Genomic DNA, 18,641 nt, shown 5'->3' with positions numbered 1-18,641 from the left:
GTGGACAGAGAAAGGTCTTGTTACAATTCACCAGTTGCTTGAGGGGAATTCCATTAAATCATTTAAGCAGTTGCAGGATAGATTTGGTTTGGATACTAAGGACTTTTACAAATACTTGCAGGTGAGAAGCTATCTGCTGTCACATAAGGATTGGGAGATTGTGAGACAACCGCCAACCCCTTTGGAGCTGGATTTAATTAGGATAACGGAGGGGAAAAAAGGGAGAAAAATGATATCTCAAATATATAACTGTTTGCAGTCCATAGTTTCAGGGAACACATTAGAGATTAAATCGAAATGGGAACTGGAAATGACAGTGATAATAGAAGATGAGGAATGGGAAAGGGCTTGTGAAGAAGGTCACAAAATCACAAACAGCCCATTGTGGAAAGAATTCAATTGGAAAATCAAAATGAGATATTTCAGAACCCCCCTCATGGTATCCAAATTTGATGTAAATACAACAGAATTATGTTGGAGGGACTGCAAACAGATTGGGGACCATACCCATGTGTTCTGGGATTGCCCTAAATTGGAGAGTTACTGGAAGGGAATACGCACGGAAGTCGGTGCCATTCTTAATATAGATCTACCTTCAAAAATATATATTATCGGTGTGGTTCCGTATGGGTTGGCAAACATACAGACTGTTTATATCCTGCATATCCTTTTGTTGATTGCTAGAAAAATGATTACCCTATCCTGGCTGAAACCTCTACCACCTACGATCAGCCAATGGCGTGAGAGGATATTGAAAATGTATACTATGGAAAAAATTACTGCCATGCTCCAGATGAAGTACGATGTGTTTCTGAAAATATGGGCCCCAGTTATAGGGTACTTAAATTTGCCTATATGAAAGTATTACCATGTATGTGTTCTTATGTGTCATGATAATGTTTGTGTTGTAACTAGTTATATTTTTCCAAGTGAATGTCCTGATATTTAAATCTGATTTAATTTGTAATCTGCCAAATTGTCCTGTTTGTCTTTCTTTTCTGTTGTGTTTTTCTGTTGTGTCTTTTTCTTTATGTGTTTTTTTTTTTAATTTATTTTTATTTTAGTTTATTTGCTTAAAAATAATTGTACAATGTACATTTTCTGCAGAAAAGCAAATAAACGCCTTTGTTCAAAAAAAAAAAAGAAAGGTTTGAAAGGTTTGAAAGGTTTGAAAGGTTTGAAAGGTTTGAAAGATGTGAAAGGTTTTAAAGGTTCTAAAGGTTTGAAAGATGTGAAATGTCCTAAAGGTTTGAAAGGTTCTAAAGGTTTGAAAGGTTTGAAAGGTTTGAAAGATGTGAAAGGTTCTAAAGCAGGGGTGTGGAACTCATTTTGGGGTCGGGACGAATTGATCAAATGGTGACTTGATGTGGGCCGAAACCAGTTGCGGACGCGCATGCGTGCTCACACGCATTCAGTCAGCATCTGTTGTCTCGTCAGTGGTGTAAAGTATCTAATTATATTTACTCAAATACTGTACTTCAGTAAAGATTTGAGGTATTTTTACTCTACAAGAGTATTTTCAATTTCCAGTACTTTTACTTCTACTCCACTATCTCAGTCACTGCTATAACTACAGTATATCAAATTATTGGCCAAAACCGAATACCGAATATAGGAAACACTTGGCCGATTGGCTGAAAATTAATGTATATATATATATATATATATATATATATATATATATATATATATATATATATATATATATATATATATATATATGAATAAAAAAGGGGACTCCTGCACATCCAAAAGAAAACGTTGGAGGTGCAAGTCTAGTCAGCAGGTATATAAATTGTAAAAAAGGGAAGGGCCTTCAAGGAAGGGACTGCACACTCCAGGGAACAGAGATGGACAACTTACTACTGCATTAAGTATTTTATTAGCACGACGCGTTTCGCCGTGAGCTTCGTCAGGTGCTATACAAAAGAGTGTTCAATACAGTGACACATATATAGTGCCATTCATTAGACAGTTCCACCCCTCCAGGCGTGGTATAAATCATTCAATTATTTAAATACATTTAAATAAATGTCAATACAGGAGAGGGCAGACAAAGATGCTGTATGCACACAAATAACACCAATAAAAAAAACAGCACTGCCATTTTCTATAAATCTTAAATGTTATTAATGTGTCATTACCACACTGCGCATCTTTTTAAATGTAACAGTCCAAAAAAGTTTTCAATGACTGACTGACCTGGCCTGATCCATGTTTAACCCACGTTTTGATTGTGCCTACCATGACATTTGTTTCAATTTTAAAAAGTTTTTAATTCAAAGACTTATACTATGTATACATTTGTATAAATGGGTTGCCTTGCATCTGTATAGGATTTCTTGTCAGTACTATAGATATTCCTTTTGATATGTGTATATAAATATGTGTATTTATATTTTCTCCCTAAATGTGTTCTTATTTGATCTGTTTGTTTATTGGTGTTTGTGCATACAGCATCTTTGTCTGCCCTCTCCTGTATTGAAATGTATTTAAATAATTGAATGATTTATACCACGCCTGGAGGGGTGGAACTGTCTAAGGAATGGCACTAGGCCTATATATGTGTCACTGAACACTCACACTTTTGTATAGCACATGACGAAGCTCACGGCGAAACGCGTCGTGCTAATAAAATACTTAATGCAGTAGTAAGTTGTCCATCTCTGTTCCCTGGAGTGTGCAGTCCCTTCCTTGAAGGTCCTTCCCTTTTTTACAATATATATACATATATGTATATATATATATATATATATATATATATATATATATATATATATATATATATATATATATATATATATATATATATATTAGTAACTGTTCCAAGATGCATATAGATTTCTATGTATTTTAGGGTTTTGGGGGGCTGGCGCGCGTGTGTGTGTGTGTGTGTGTGTGTGTGTGTGTGTGTGTGTGTGTGTGTGTGTGTGTGTGTGTGTGTGTGTGTGTGTGTTTCTCCATGTATACTGGATGAGCAAGTCATTAAAACAGGTATTTATCGTAAAACGTGTGTGGATGTCCTTTGGATAATTATTATGAAGAATATATATTCACAGGGGTGCACATAACTTTTTTGATCTAGTTCTCAGAAGAGCACCTGGAGATGTAACTTGGTGTGCGCCAAATAAATGGTCAATAAAAGGTCCGGCTTTTATCCGCCAGAATGGGACGTTCACGGCATATTTTGCACCACCACGGTGCGTTCATCATCTGTGACGAGTGCCTGGCTGTAACACAGCCGCTGCTGGCTGCGTGCAGCGTGTCTTCAGGAAGTAAATTCCTAGCCTCGATCTCCAGGCTTTTAGTTTTTAGTTTTGCTAAAAAATAAAAGCTAGGAAATTCCTGTCCCAGCTGTTGGTACGTAAAAGTGCCTCGCGTCGTCTGATGTGCCGCGCAGAATTTACTTTGGCGACGCATGCGCACCTGCACACCAGTTATGTGCACCCCTGTATATACAATATATCTGTCTATTGGACAGCGTTGGAACACTTCCAATAAATCAATGTGTTTATACCTGAGCTGCTGCATATTAATTACCCATAAGGTACTATTCTCAACTCAAACTGGATTCATAAAACACAGTCATAACAATCAAAAAGGTCCAATCAGAGTGCTTTACAGATTATAATAAAGAACAAGACAGACAACACATTCACTCCATATATTCCTTACCTGTTGTTTAGAAGCTGCTGTCTAAGAGGTGAGGTGAGCAACTGGAACACACTGTGACCTCTTTAGAGACAGCCTGGTAGTAGTAACTGTAGAGGGAGTGATGAGAAGTTGATTAATGACTCAAAAGAGCTGATGTGGAATAATGTAATAATAATAATAATAATAATAATAATAATAATAATAATGCATTGTAGTTGTGGAATTCAGAATCAGGTTTATTATAGTTAAACTAAACTAAACTAAACAAACATAATTATTTTATTGTAAAAAATAATCATTTTAAGCAAATGAAATAACAATAAAAATGAGGCTTTGTGTGTTTACACAACTAATTAAAACCCACTGAAATCATAGAGAAAATCGGATGCTGCGTTCATGATTTGCGGCATTTTGTTCAAAACAAAGCCACTACTGCAAACTTTAGATGTCAATACTTAGCCAAGTAATATGAAAAAAAAAAGGTTTTACATAAGTCACACACACACACACACACACACACACACACACACACACACACACACACACACACACACACACACACACACACACACACACACACACACACACACATACATGCACTACCATCCAAGATAACATGTATGACCTACGGTTCAAGAGTTATAGGATAAAACATGAAATGGGAGGTTATAGCACCACTATGCGGCCAATTTGAAGAAAAAAGATAATAACAATTCTGTATCCTACTGGGAGAATAACGTTAGATTTGATTTGATTGTAGTGGAATAGTACTTTATAATCGCACAAGACTTCTTTAAGCGCGCAACACTTCCATACTCAGTCTGGCACTGTAGCAATAGCTGCTGTTTATCATGGGAAAGAAACATTTAAAACAATAATGATGAACTTTATAAAATACTAACTTTTATTACAATTAAATGATTCATTCGTCCACTAACATGGACGAATGAATATTTTTTTAGGTTTGGGTCGTTAGAAGTGATTAAAGTCAGTGTGTGCGTGTGTGCGTGTGTGCGTGTGTGTGTGTGTGTGTTTCTCCATGTATACTGGATGAGCAAGTCATTAAAACAGGTATTTATCATGGATAAGGAAGTCATTAAAACAGGTATTTATCGTGGATATAACGTGTGTGGATGTCCTTTGGATAATTATTATGAACAATATATATTCACAGGGGTGCACATAACTTTTTTGATCTAGTTCTCAGAAGAGCACCTGGAGATGTAACTTGGTGTGCGCCAAATAAATGGTCAATAAAAGGTCCGGCTTTTATCCTTCAGATTGGGACGTTCACGGCATATTTTGCACCACCACGGTGCGTTCATCATTGGTGACGAGTGCCTGGCTGTAACACAGCCGCTGCTGGCTGCATGCAGCGTGCTGCGTGCAGCGTGCTGCGAGTCGCAGCGTGTCTTCAGGAAGTAAATTCCTAGCCTCGATCTCCAGGCTTTTAGTTTTTAGTTTTGCTAAAAAATAAAAGCTAGGAAATTCCTGTCCCAGCTGTTGGTACGCAAAAGTGCCTCGCGTCGTCTGATGTGCCGCGCAGAATTTACTTTGGCGACGCATGCGCACCTGCGCACCAGTATGTGCACCCCTGTATATACAATATATCTGTCTCAATATGTATTGGACAGCATTGGAACACTTCCAATAAATCAATGTGTTTATACCTGAGCTGCTGCATATTAATTACCCATAAGGTACTATTCTCAACTCAAACTGGATTCATAAAACACAGTCATAACAATCAAAAAGGTCCAATCAGAGTGCTTTACAAGATTAGAATAAAGAACAAGACAGACAACACATTCACTCCATATATTCCTTACCTGTTGTTTAGAAGCTGCTGTCTAAGAGGTGAGGTGAGCAACTGGAACACACTGTGACCTCTTTAGAGACAGCCTGGTAGTAGTAACTGTAGAGGGAGTGATGAGAAGTTGATTAATGACTCAAAAGAGCTGATGTGGAATAATGTAGTAATAATAATAATAATAATAATAATAATAATAATAATAATAATAAGGGTAATAATAATAAGGGTAAATGTAATAATAATAATAATAATAATAATAATAATAATGCATTGTAGTTGTGGAATTCAGAATCAGGTTTATTATAGTTAACTAAACAAAACTAAACAAACAGAATTATTTTATTGTAAAAAATAATCATTTTAAGCAAATGAAATAACAATAAAAATGAGGCTTTGTGTGTTTACACAACTAATTAAAACCCACTGAAATCATAGAGAAAATCGGATGCTGCGTTCATGATTTGCGGCATTTTGTTCAAAACAAAGCTACTGCAAACTTTAGATGTCAATACTTAGCCAAGTAATATGAAAAAAAAGGTATTACATAAGTCACACACACACACACACACACACACACACACACACGCATGCACGCACGCACGCACACACACACACACACACACACACACACACACACACACACACACACACACACACACACACACACACACACACACACACACACACACACACACACATACATGCACTACCATCCAAGATAACATGTATGACCTACGGTTCAAGAGTTATAGGATAAAACATGAAATGGGAGGTTATAGCACCACTATGCGGCCAATTTGAAGAAAAAAGATAATAACAATTCTGTATCCTACTGGGAGAATAACGTTAGATTTGATTTGATTGTAGTGGAATAGTACTTTATAATCGCACAAGACTTCTTTAAGCGCGCAACACTTCCATACTCAGTCTGGCACTGTAGCAATAGCTGCAGTTTATCATGGGAAAGAAACATTTAAAACAATAATGATGAACTTTATAAAATACTAACTTTTATTACAATTAAATGATGCATTCGTCCACTAACATGGACGAATGAATATTTTTTTAGGTTTGGGTAGTTAAACACACGCGTGTTTGCGTGTGTGTGTGTGCGTGCGCGTGCGCGCGTGCGTGCGTGCGTGCGTGCGTGCGTGCGTGCGCGTGTGTGTGTGTGTGTGTGTGTGTGTGCCTGCCTGCCTGCCTGCCTGCGTGCGTGCGTGCGTGTGTGTGTGTGTGTGTGTGTGCATTGGTGCCTGCATTCCCCTAAACTCCCCTCCCCTCCCCTCTCTATTCATTGTGCTTGCACATGGTCACAAACAAAATAGTTATTGCAACATTAGCCAACATTTACAGAGATTTGGCTTTTTATAGATGGCCACATTTTATAGACGGTCGAATCAAAGTGCTTTACAAGATTAGAATAAAGAACAAGACAGACATCACATTCACTCCATATATTCCTTACCTGTTGTTTAGAAGTTGCTGTCTAAGAGGTGAGGTGAGCAGGCTGCCAGGTTTCAACTGGAACACACTGTGACCTCTTTAGAGACAGCCTGGGGGCGGGGTAATCTGAGTTCCCAGAAGTTTTTGCCAGCTCACGCATGCAAACGGGAGGGGCGAGGAAACTTCTGGGCCAGAGCCCTGGTATTTGTGGGCTGGATGTAACTTACGCTCAGAATCTGAGCGGACACGCCTCTTACCGGTCTGAGAGCTGTGCAACTCGTCTAAACAGTCTGATGAGAGGCAAACAGCAGTACACAACTATGGCGGCCGCAGTTTCTCAAGGAGAAAGGAGTCATGAGGAAACGCTGTGTGTGTGTTTTCATGCACCCAGTGGTGAAGCGTACACAAAGGCGTTGAAGTGTGTGTTTCACCGTCTTTGGGTGGACGTCTATGTTAAGATCCCTTTGTGTTTGGCTTTGAAGAGCGATGGGGCTGGAAAGACCAGTTATGTGGCATTCAGTTTCGCATTTGGCTTAAGCTTAGGGGATCCCTTTGTGTTTGGCTTTGAAGAGCGATGGGGCTGGAAAGACCAGTTATGTGGCATTCAGTTTCGCATTTGGCTTAAGCTTAGAAGACATTGGCATTCACCCGTAGGCCTAATGTTTAATTCCTCTATGGGGGTTCAAGCCATGGATTAATTAAATATACAAGCTAGACAGTATAATGGACATTTAGCTTGTTGTGTTCCACCCGCCATGTTTAATTCCTCTATCCCCATAGAGGAATTAAACATGGCGGGTGGAACACAACAAGCTAAATGTCCATTTATACTGTGCTCACAAGTGCTCATTTTCAGCAACGCCCTGCACATAGAAACAGACAGACAGACAGACACATTAAAACCTGGGAGCTGACTAGTACAACCACAGTCTTATACTGTTGGCCACTACGCAGCTCCACTGGAGCAGTTGGGGTTCAGTGCCTTGCTCAAGGGCACTTCAGTGATGTTGGGGAAGTGGTGAACATTCACTTCCTCACCCAGATTTTTCCTGCCGGTCCGGGGATTCGAACCGGCAACCTTCCGGCAACGAGGGCGCTCCTCTAGTCTAGCTTGTTGTGGTTCACTTAAGACACTTTATTATCCCTAGACACTATAGAGGTGGCATTCAGTGGACTGGACAGAGATAGGTTCTCATTCAGTCAATGATGATAGAGTCTTGTAAATAGATTCTCGTTTTGGCATTTGGTCTTGCTAGCCACTTGTACACGAGCGCCCCAGATATTCCCATAGATGGAAATGATTTGGTCCGTTAAGAATATCTATTAGATGAGTAACGTTAGGACAGCCCAGAGGTGGCTGGAAAGCACTTAAAAATTGGATCCTGGTATTTATTATGTATGGTGACAAAAGCTACTTTTCTTATATATATTACATTCGTAGTATTTCCTTCTTTAAACGCTTGTATGAGATTCCTTTTGTTTGGATGGAATAAGATCTTTTGTAGGGAGTAAGTATTTATTTTTGTTTTATATATTTAAAATAATTTCACTTTTTACCCTGTAGTTGTACAAGGGCTCTTCACACGTGTAGTAGGCATGAGTGTTGTGTGTAAATTTCAATATCGGTGGTATTATTAATAATCAAATTAATAACCATAAATTTGGAATTATGTGTATTTAAAATTAAGAGTCAAAACATTTACGAGGCACCATGAAAATCAACTTGACTAAACACAAGCTTAATTTGTATTTAACCTTAACTTTAAACCACCAATAAAATAATAAAAGATTATAACTATTATTTTATTTCAATAAATCTACAAGATCTGAAGGGGAAAACGTTCTTGTCTCGGCAGAGCCTTTTTAAGATGTGTGTCAACATATGTCAATGTTCTATAAGGAATAATAATTCAACTTGAGCAATGACCAAACTAGATTTGATATATATATATAAAAATGTATGAATTGATTCAATCAAACCTAAGCTAGGCATGCAACATCTAAGAAAAAGGAAAATCTCAACATTAAATGTAATCAAGGCTTTAGCTGGATTCAGATGGAAGCTAAACCTAACTTTAAATCCTGTAAGAAAACAACAGTTAAATTAAATAAGAAACTATGAATGATATGCCATGAGCAGCTGAATTGATCTGTTTCAAAAGTTGTTCCTGCGTTTACCGCACATCACAGTTGTCATGTGATGTGTCCGATGTCCAGTGATGAACGTTGTCTGTTTGTGACGACGTGGTGGAATTCACGCTGGTTTTAGGGTGGAAACGTGAAGTTGTAGTTGTCGATCCGTCCTATTGTCTCAGTCTCCACCCAAGCTTGGACTTGAGGAGCCTGTGTATGGCAGAATGCTGCCCATGTGCTATGCCTATGGTCAGGCAAGAGCGCAGTCGTCGTAGCGTTGAGCAGGGGTGCAGATACGACCGTCAGTAGAGGAAGGACGTCGAGACGTGGTCGTAGTGGGGGTCAGGTCTGGAGAACCCGAGATGCACGTCCTTATACTGTTCTAGTCGGAGAGAGAGAGAGAGATGAGCCGCATTCGGCTATGGAAGGTCAGAGAGCGTTGTGGCCTTCCAGAAGAGATATCCATCCAGCCATGGAGGGCATCTTCTTCTTCGCAGTCCCTTGCTTGATTCCTCGCAGAGAGGGGGCTTCCGAAGTTTGGGAGCTTCCGAGTTAAGAGGGGGGTCACACACACAGTGCTTATATACGTTGCGTGTTGGCAGTAACATGAGGCTGTTGCAACACACGTGTTCTTCTGAAATACATATGCTGTTGTTTTGAGGCAAAGACTTGTCCAGAGAGATGTCCATCTTGGGAAGATGAAGTCATGCACTTGCATTGCTCATGGCTTAAATTACACATATTCTGCAAATGTCGTGTTTATTTTACTTACACAGTTATTACAAACCATTGAATCCAGTGCAGTAAACTACGATGGATATTGTGCAAATAGTATAAGTAGTATGTCATAATTACAATAGTATGTCATAATTACAATCAAAATCATGATTAATGGATTGGAGTGATTACATGAATGAAACATTCAAACTTGCTTTCTTTCTATTTAATAGGAAGACTTGTCTTTTTAAGAAACCATGGATCAGGTTTCGGTTGTTTTTTAAGGTTCTCTGTAATGGTGTTACTTGTCTGCTTGACACGGTGAGTGTGGAGCAGTGTCTTAATTTACGTTGATATGTTTTACCATTGTTTTTCCTTTGTAGTCGTTAAGTGGTCGTTGTGGGAAGGGTTAAACTGGGGGTTAGGCTGTGCAGCCGCACAAGTAGAGTGTTTCTTTTCGCGTCTCTGGGACACTTCTGTTCTGTTAAATGGCTTAGTTCCTTTGTTGGGAGAAAAAAGGGCTGTTTTGAAGCTTTTTTCTTCTTATGTATTGTCGATTGTTTGTTAGTGCTATTGTTACAAAAAGAGCATAAGTGTGCTTGTTTGTTGTGTGGGAAGATGGTGAAGTTTGTTTCTTTATGTTAGTGTTGTGAGTATGTGTGTGTGCTAGTCACGTAGGTGGGGGAAAATGTTTGTGTTTGTGTTTTTTTGTGAGTTGTGTGTATGATTGCTTATTGAATCACTGTTTCTCTGTTCTTGAAGGGGGAGTAAGGTTTGGTTGCTGGTTGTATTGTTTCATGTGAGGGATAGATTAAATTGGCTAAAATCACTGTTGATGTTCAAGTTAAGTGGGTTAAGGTATTGTATCTAAGAGACATACTGCTTTGTTTTATGGAATTGAATTCGGCTTTTAATTATTAAATTGATTACCAATAGGCCGTCATGGGAGTGATGTATTGGCACTTAGGTTACTCTGGTTTCGCTGGCTGGTCCAGGGACCGGGGGTCTATTGCTTTCTTAAAAAAAGGACCAATGTCCAACTTTATTTGAATAGCATTTCTGTGGAAGCATAGTGTTACTTTTCCATGTTATTTTTATATGTCTGCCTGTAGTGTGTTATATCTGTGTGATTTAATTCATAGATGTGTCGTATTTAAGCTGACCGAGTTGTGGAGTGAGGAGCTAATCCTGTTGAGACTAATTGTTAGATTATAACTTAAATGATAGGATACATTTGATAAAGGTTGCCACTTAAGTACACATGGTAAGATATTTTTCCCATAAATATCCGAATGTGTGTACAAAAGTGTCTATAAGTGGTTTTAAAACCTTACTAGAAGTATAAATTAAAATTGTTTATTTACCCGTAATCATTCGATGGGGCACAACCAGTCTAGACTATTTCTGTCCCTTTAAGCTGATGAATATTGCCCACTGGTGGATAAGATGACTTGTCACACCCTTCAGTAAACCATTTAACCTCTTTCAACCTGTTTTCCCTATTTTGGGCGTGTCATTATATTAGACATTTTCCAAAAAATGTGCGCTTGTAGATATTTCATTACATTGTGGAATAAGATTTATTTTCTTTTTGAATTGCATTTGAATGTGTGTGGTATTTTTAAGTGCATGGCAAATACAATGAACCTTATACATTGAACAAGTGCTTTTTATCATGTTACCTATAAGCTACATATCTGAGACTGTGTTAATTAAACATGATGATTTTGTATGTCTACTTGTGTGTTTTATTGTTTACTAGAGTTTCGGGGGGCTACGCCCCCCTCAACCCCAGCCGCGCACGGGGCCCAGCGTGGGCGCGTGTATATTGGGGTACCCAAATCGCCGGAGTAAAACTGTGGAAAAGTTTTTAAAAAAAATAGAAGAAATTATATTTTTTATGTTGCAGGGGGTCCGCGGACCCCCTGTGGAGTGTTGGGACGCGCGGGGACCCCCCTGGAACATTGCGGACCCCTTCGGTGTTTTTTTTTTTTTCATGAAGGTGGTTGCTTGTTTCTGGCGCTTGTTTTTAGAAAACCTGCCATGCCAACCTGGCATCCCAATGGCGGCGGTTTGTTTACCAGATTGAGCAGGACAGCGTGCTGTACTGTGGCCGTCGCCGTTTGTTTTTGTGTTTGGGATGTACATGGCACGTGAAGGACGGACATATTGTGATGAAGACATGAGTGAAGTGAAAGTAACGGCCTGGGTGGAACAAAAGAGGTACGTAAGAAGGGGGGGGGGGGGTTGAAGTGAAGGAGCTGCTTGTGTGTTGTTGTGGAGGAGATGCGCATTGTTTAATGGCGGCCGCTCGTGTTGTTTCGGCTCAAGCCGTCGCCGTTCGGTGTCGGTGGTGCGCACGGTAAACGGTACGAAAGTGTTTCACCTTCCGTTTTGTCCGTAATGTGGTGAGTGGAATAAATTATGTTGCGACGTGGAAACTGTGAAGTGAGCAATGAGAGGTGCCCTACGCCACCCGGAAAATCTGCACGTTTGCCGTGGCTACTGTGTTGGCGAGCTGTGGTGTGGCGCCGTTGTGTTTACTCGATTACAGAGCTGTGGCTATAGCGTCAGCGCCGCGCGGAAGTAACTTGCCGTTTATATAATTAGATATTGCAGTTCACCTTGAATAATGATCAACCCAGAGACAGACAGTCTATTTATTGTAGCTGTAAGACAGCATGCAGACAGACAGAGTGTCTGTCTGTCTGTCTGTCTGTCTGTCTGTCTGTCTGTCTGTCTGTCTGTCTACTGTAGCAGTGAGACAGCATGCAGAGAGACAGACAGACATTGAAAACATTGGGACCATGTGTGGTTTCACTGACTGTTCTATTACTAATATTACTGATACTATTTAATGTACTGGTGTAATGTAATGTTAATATGTACTAATAATACTATTAATGTTCATATTATGTTTATATTACAACCATGTCAGATATTAATTCCCCTGTCTTGCCACTTGGTGGTGGCGCCCATCTACACAAATTCATAATTAAGGCCTGTTTGTCATTTCATCTTAATTAATCATAAAGTTGAGGGTGAACACTGAAGAAGACGCATTGTGTGGAGGACTTCAACTCCAGACACAGCTGCTACACACTCTCCTCATAATGTAGCTTTTTGAAGGTTGTGTAAGTGAAGCCTATCTGTTTTGCACAAAATCATAACTTGTGTCAGATGTAAGATGGGCGGGAAAAGTTTGGAAACCACTGATTATGGGATGTGTGAGAGAGTGGTACAAAGGTAAAGTTCATGTCCATCACTATGGAGACTGATTCCTCCACAGTGCAGTGAGGTGACGAAACACACCCTCTGTTCCAAATGACTACCTTTTTTGCACATTGAACATTTTCAGTCTTAATTGCATCAAGGACTGTCCAGCAGAGGGAGACTGTGTGTTTCCTTTATTGTTTAACAGCAGGGACTTAAACAGCTGAATGTAGATGACTGTAACAAATAGTATGTGTAACCAGGGCACTTATTGGCCCGGAACAGAATACCAGACTATGCTACCCTGTGAGTTTCACCCAGAGAATATCACATGAATGCACACAGTTCAGATTGAATACCCAACATCAGAATAAGAATAAGAGGAGCAGACACTCGATTCCAGTTCAAAGGATTATATTTATTTTGGCATATTTAATATGTAATATCAGTACAGCCAGTACATGCTTTCATTGCACATTACATGAACAAAATAAGGACATTATAATGGGAAGAAAAAGTTGATTATAAAAGTATATTAATCAAAGATTTGCCACGGACAAGCACAAGTCTTGCCACAAACACATTTGCCTGTGTACAGACACACTGATGACCCTGGCAATTTTATTGACACCGTTCTGAGCCTATGCGGTCTCATCCGTCAGGTCAAACTCGAGAGATGTGTATCCCACCCACACACATAGACATTGCGGGTGGTTTCTCGAAAGAAGGTTCAAGGTTCAACCGCTCAAGTGCTCTTTATTGTTACGTCTTGTGTACAGGTAGTTTATTCGGCTCCTCTGTAATTGCAGCAGCATAGTAACATGATACACAACAATAGTGTGATAGGGGATAAAAGACTAAGAGCAACAAACTTCTATAGACAAATCCACAGCAGTGCTGCCTGTAGCTGCGGTGTCGCCGTGCGTGTGGATTTGTCTATACACATTATGGTAGCAGCAAATACAGACTAAAATAAAGTGGCTCCACACTTTTATACATATTGTTTAATGTAGGTGTGTCTGTATATAGCGCCTTGCCCTGTAAACAGGGGCAAGGATGAATGAATTAATTAAATGAATTCACACGACGGTGCATTCTTCTCAAACAGTGTAAAAAAGTGAGTGTATCTCACTTTATATAAAGCTTAAATAGTGCAATAAACAATCACATTCACTTAAAATTCAGAATAGTCATACCAGTGCATTCTTTCAGAATGACTATACAATATTTAGCAGCATTACAGTATCTCCACAACACTACTACAATAAGCATGTGACCCTTTGACCATGAATTACTCACAATGATATTCAGTCTATTAACTGTGGCATCACAAAATAATACTGACATTAATCAACAATAAATGCACAATATCACAAAATAGAAAAGGCACTTGATGTGCTTAAGCCTATAAATGTTACCATTACTGGACCAGTACAAGTGCTTAAATGCAAAGATTAATGAATACACCTGTAAACATATACATTCACATTTGTTCAGCTTTTAACTAAATCATAACTGCATTTCTTGACATCACTCTTTTTATCCCTTTTTAACCTTAATTTATTCTCTTTATGAAATAACACTCATTATTCCTTCATGAATTATCCCTGGTTTTAACTGTAACAGTAGCCTACCGGGGGTCCCTGCTTGATCTCTCTCTCAGCTAAGGGGTCCTTGACCTGAAAAACGTTGAAGACCCTGGACCTGGACTGTATTATTATATTATATATACATTTAATCCAGTATGCTATTTTTAAATTTATTATGTTTTAAAAACATAGCAGACCTACAAGCTCACAATATGCGTCACATCCACGACGCGTTGTCAGCTTGTAGGTCTGCTATTTTAGGAATGAAGTATGCTCTATAGCCCCTCTTCTGTCGGCAGCAGACAAATAGCTGCATCAACAGTGAAAAGTTGTAAATCAGACTTTAGAAGACTCGCCCCAAAACACACTCGCCCCCATTTTCTTGTATTCGTTTTACTTGAGGATAAGGGGTGTGTTCTACCATCATACGCTGTATACGGCGTACACAGTCCAGATTATTTTGGGAAGAAGCGTATACAGTCTAATAAATATTTCATCCATTGAAAACGCAAAAGCGTATACCCACGACCACGCGCATCGTATCGTAGCGTATACCCTCCGAAAAAACCTAGAACACAACACTGGGATAAGGTTAGAAATAAGTTTAGGGTTAGGCATAGTTTTACTGAGGTTAAGTTTAGGAATAAGGTTAGGTTTTGGCACCGTTTTACTGAAGTTACGTTTAGAAATAAGGTTAGGTTTAGGCATAGTAGGCTAGTTTACTGAGGTTAGGTTTAAGAATGCCAGGTGAATAGACCGCCGGATTTGCCCGGGGCGACTGTGTTTTGGGGCGAGTGTTTTGGTATTTAACAGCAAAAAATCCACAGCCAGCTGAAATCATACAGTGAATTCAGCGAAGTTTCCTTGTGCCTAGTTCAGAGTCAGTCACACTAATTGTTAAGAACGGTGTTTGGAGATACTGACACCACCAGGATAGCCTTCTGACCCCAGCATAAAAAAGAGCTTTATTCCAACGATGGAAAAGATTCAGGTTATATAGGATTAGAGTTATACCTGATTTATACTCAGTTGCGTGGGAAAATAACCGATCTAGCTCACAGATCTGCTATTTTCCGGCTTTAGGCTTACGCTTTGTATTCTTGTTTGAGAACCACTCTGCCTTAACACTTGTTAACCACAAGTGTTAATGGATTTGGGCTCTTTGGTCTGACCTCTGTGATCAAGGGTCACAGAGGCACTCAAGCCTCCACGCCACCACAAGGCAGAGTCCATGTGGAGAGAGGTCAAGGGGGTCCCCAGCAAAAGTAGGTAATATAGCATCAAAATCGGTTCATCGGCTATATGAAAATAGCCGATCTACAAGCTCACAACGCGTCATATGACTCATATTGCAACATGTCGTGTGAGCTTGGAGATCTGCCATTTTACGAAAATCTGTGAAAATGTTTTGAATAAAGATGAATATTAGAACATTTGTGAGCAGGTCTGGTGTTTAGGGCATCATGTCGCCCATTGACAAAGACTAGAAAATAGCTTTTAAACTTTTTTTTGTATAAGTGCTCAAAATGTTACTTGAGTTCAATCAAAGTAAAAGTACTAAAGTCTTGGTATCAAAATGTACTTAAAGTACCTAAAGTATAAGTACTAAAATGTTTGAAAATAGCTGATCTACAAGCTCACAACGCGTCGCAATGCGCATTGTGAGCTTGTAGATCAGCTATTTTCAAATAGACTATGTATAAAATAGGGCTAAAGTGGTTAATGTATGTTTTATAATGTAATAATTTATATCTGCAAAGTAACTAGTAACTCAAGTTTAAAATGATTGTAGTGGAGTAAAAGTACAATATTTTCCTCTGATCTGTAGTGGAGTAGAAGTTAAAGTATTGGAAATACTCCAGTAAAGTAAAAATACCTTTAAAAAAATGTAATTGTGTTGCATCAAATTTCTATATGGTGGACAGCTGACTGAAAGGTGTCAATGGGGGAGTGATTAGAGGAGTGGCTAGGTTGAATAAATTACCCATTGTTCACGCCCATTACCTGGAGCTGAGAGGTGCTAGAAGTGGAAATTCTTTAGGAGGGATTATCTCAGTTTGGACTATTATAGATAACAAGATTAAAATGGTCACATCTTCTTCAAATGTGTTCCAATTTCAATGAAATGAAAAATGCCTACTTGATGCCTAAAGCACTGGACCCGCTCACATTTTAGCAACACAAATGGGGGTCCCTGGCCCAAAATATTTTCAGGTTGGGGTCCGCAGCCAAGTACATATGTTAATCTATATAAATACATATTGATATATATAAATACATATGAATTTTATATAATTGCACATTCATTTATAATATATACATATTCATTTATATAAATACATAACTATATACAATGTTATTGTCTCTGTCGGGTGGACACCTCATACAGTATGTCCAAAACTGTTACTTTCCCCCCCAAAAAAGTCTAAATCTGCTATTTTGGATACTTTTGTGTGACACTGTAGTATGGTCAAGTAGGGCATTAATTTACAAAAAAACAAGGTTTATATGACAACACTAAAGTGTCCCAATCATGCAAGTAAATAGAATACATTTCAATACAACATATATTGTGGGTTAATAAATAGGCCTACATATTAAAGAGGTTATTTCAATCGGCGATTGCCTATACATGCGTGAGCATGTGCGTGACGTAGCGCTCCACTAGTAAAAAGAAATCCACAGTACACCACTAGTCTCAATCTTTTGATTTATCTATAACTAGATAAGCAACTCTGGGTCATTCACTTCTGTAATCAGTACAGGTGGTTTCTTTAGCTTGCATTGTAGTTCAAGTTTAGTGTAAACACACCAGCTTATCTGATTGATTGAATACTTTATTAACAGTTTGTTTAAAAAAAAGCACAGAAAGAAGTTCTATACAAAAGGATGCTTAAAGCATTAAACCCAAGAAAGCACTATGGCTTGTTTCAATAAGTTAATAACTTGAGCTTGTGTGCTTACGTTTGAATGAATTTCAGAATGACTTGTGTTCTACTGGATCTCTTCTTCACTGGTCCCTCTAATATATATTTTTTGATTTGTTGACAAAACTGTCTGTGTATTTAGTCATAGTTTTTGTTATAATAGCTTAGTTCTTAAAAAAAGGGTTGTCGACGAACATTTTGCGTCACGTTTTTAGTCAATGAAATGAATACTGGTGACAAGACTAGAGAAGGGAGAGGCGAGTTTAAGGCACACACACACGCACACACGCACGCACGCACGCACGCACGCACGCACGCACGCACGCACGCACACACACACACACACACACACACACACACACACACACACACACACACTTATGGCAGGCAGGCACTCAAAACAGACATGTTCTAGACTCTGGTGAAGTGCTCTCACCCACTCTGTTTTTTCTTTATGTAAATGATTTAGCTCAGGAAATCAAGCAGGCCAATTTGGGTCTATCAATTGAAAATATTAATTTGAGTATTCTTTTATGCTGAGTATATTGCTCTGATGGCTGAAAATTAGTAACATTTACAAAAATGTTTGGATATTGTGAGTCTATGGTCAGAATGCGCCTCCATTTCCCACAATGCTTTGCGGGAAGTGGGCAGTTCCTCCAGAGACTTAAAATGACATAATGCCCGCTGTGTAGTCTTTAAGCACTGCTGCTTTCCGCAGTTATTTAGGAGCAGTGGTGGAAGAAGTACTCTCTGTTACACTCTGTTACAAGTAAAAGGCCTGTGTTCAAAATGTTACTTGAGTAAAGTATTGGCATCAAAATATACTTAAAGCACCAAAAGTAAAAGTACTAAAATGTTTGAAAATAGCAGATCTACAAGCTCACAATGCCTTGCGAAGCGACGCGTTGTGAGCTTGTAGATCTGCTATTTTCAAACAGCACATGTATAAAATAGGGCTAAAGTGGTTAGTGTATGTTTTATAATAATATTATAATTTAAGAGTAGCACGTTCATTCAATCACATCTGTGTAGTTTCACTGTGTATGCATGTTGTAATCATGTAGGCCTACTTTACTTTACTTAAAATAATTTTCATTCCAAACTTGGAGTTCTGTGTCACTCAAGAAGACTACATGTGAAACCCCGCCC

General features: G+C 38.9%; 1 protein-coding gene across 2 annotated transcripts in view; it reads right to left on the bottom strand.

Annotated features, from left to right (window-relative positions):
- The window catches only part of LOC311060678 (NACHT, LRR and PYD domains-containing protein 3-like), a 32,201-nt gene extending 25,168 nt beyond the window's left edge, over nt 1-7,033 (bottom strand). Inside the window, exon 1 of one of the 2 annotated variants that reach the window (XM_084078956.1) lies at nt 6,933-7,033. The gene's annotated coding sequence lies outside the window, so the exon portion shown is untranslated. Of the gene's footprint in view, nt 1-3,675; nt 3,766-6,932 lie in introns of those variants that run through there. The other variant, XM_084078955.1, reaches the window with a different exon arrangement.
- Between the last annotated feature and the right edge of the window lie 11,608 nt (nt 7,034-18,641).

Source organism: Gymnoscopelus microlampas (genome assembly GCF_963454915.1).
Source record: "Gymnoscopelus microlampas genome assembly, chromosome: 14".
In the NCBI taxonomy this organism is placed as follows: Eukaryota; Metazoa; Chordata; class Actinopteri; order Myctophiformes; family Myctophidae; genus Gymnoscopelus; species Gymnoscopelus microlampas.
Note: the sequence above shows the minus strand (reverse complement) of the source record. Positions and strands in the feature narration are given on the sequence as shown.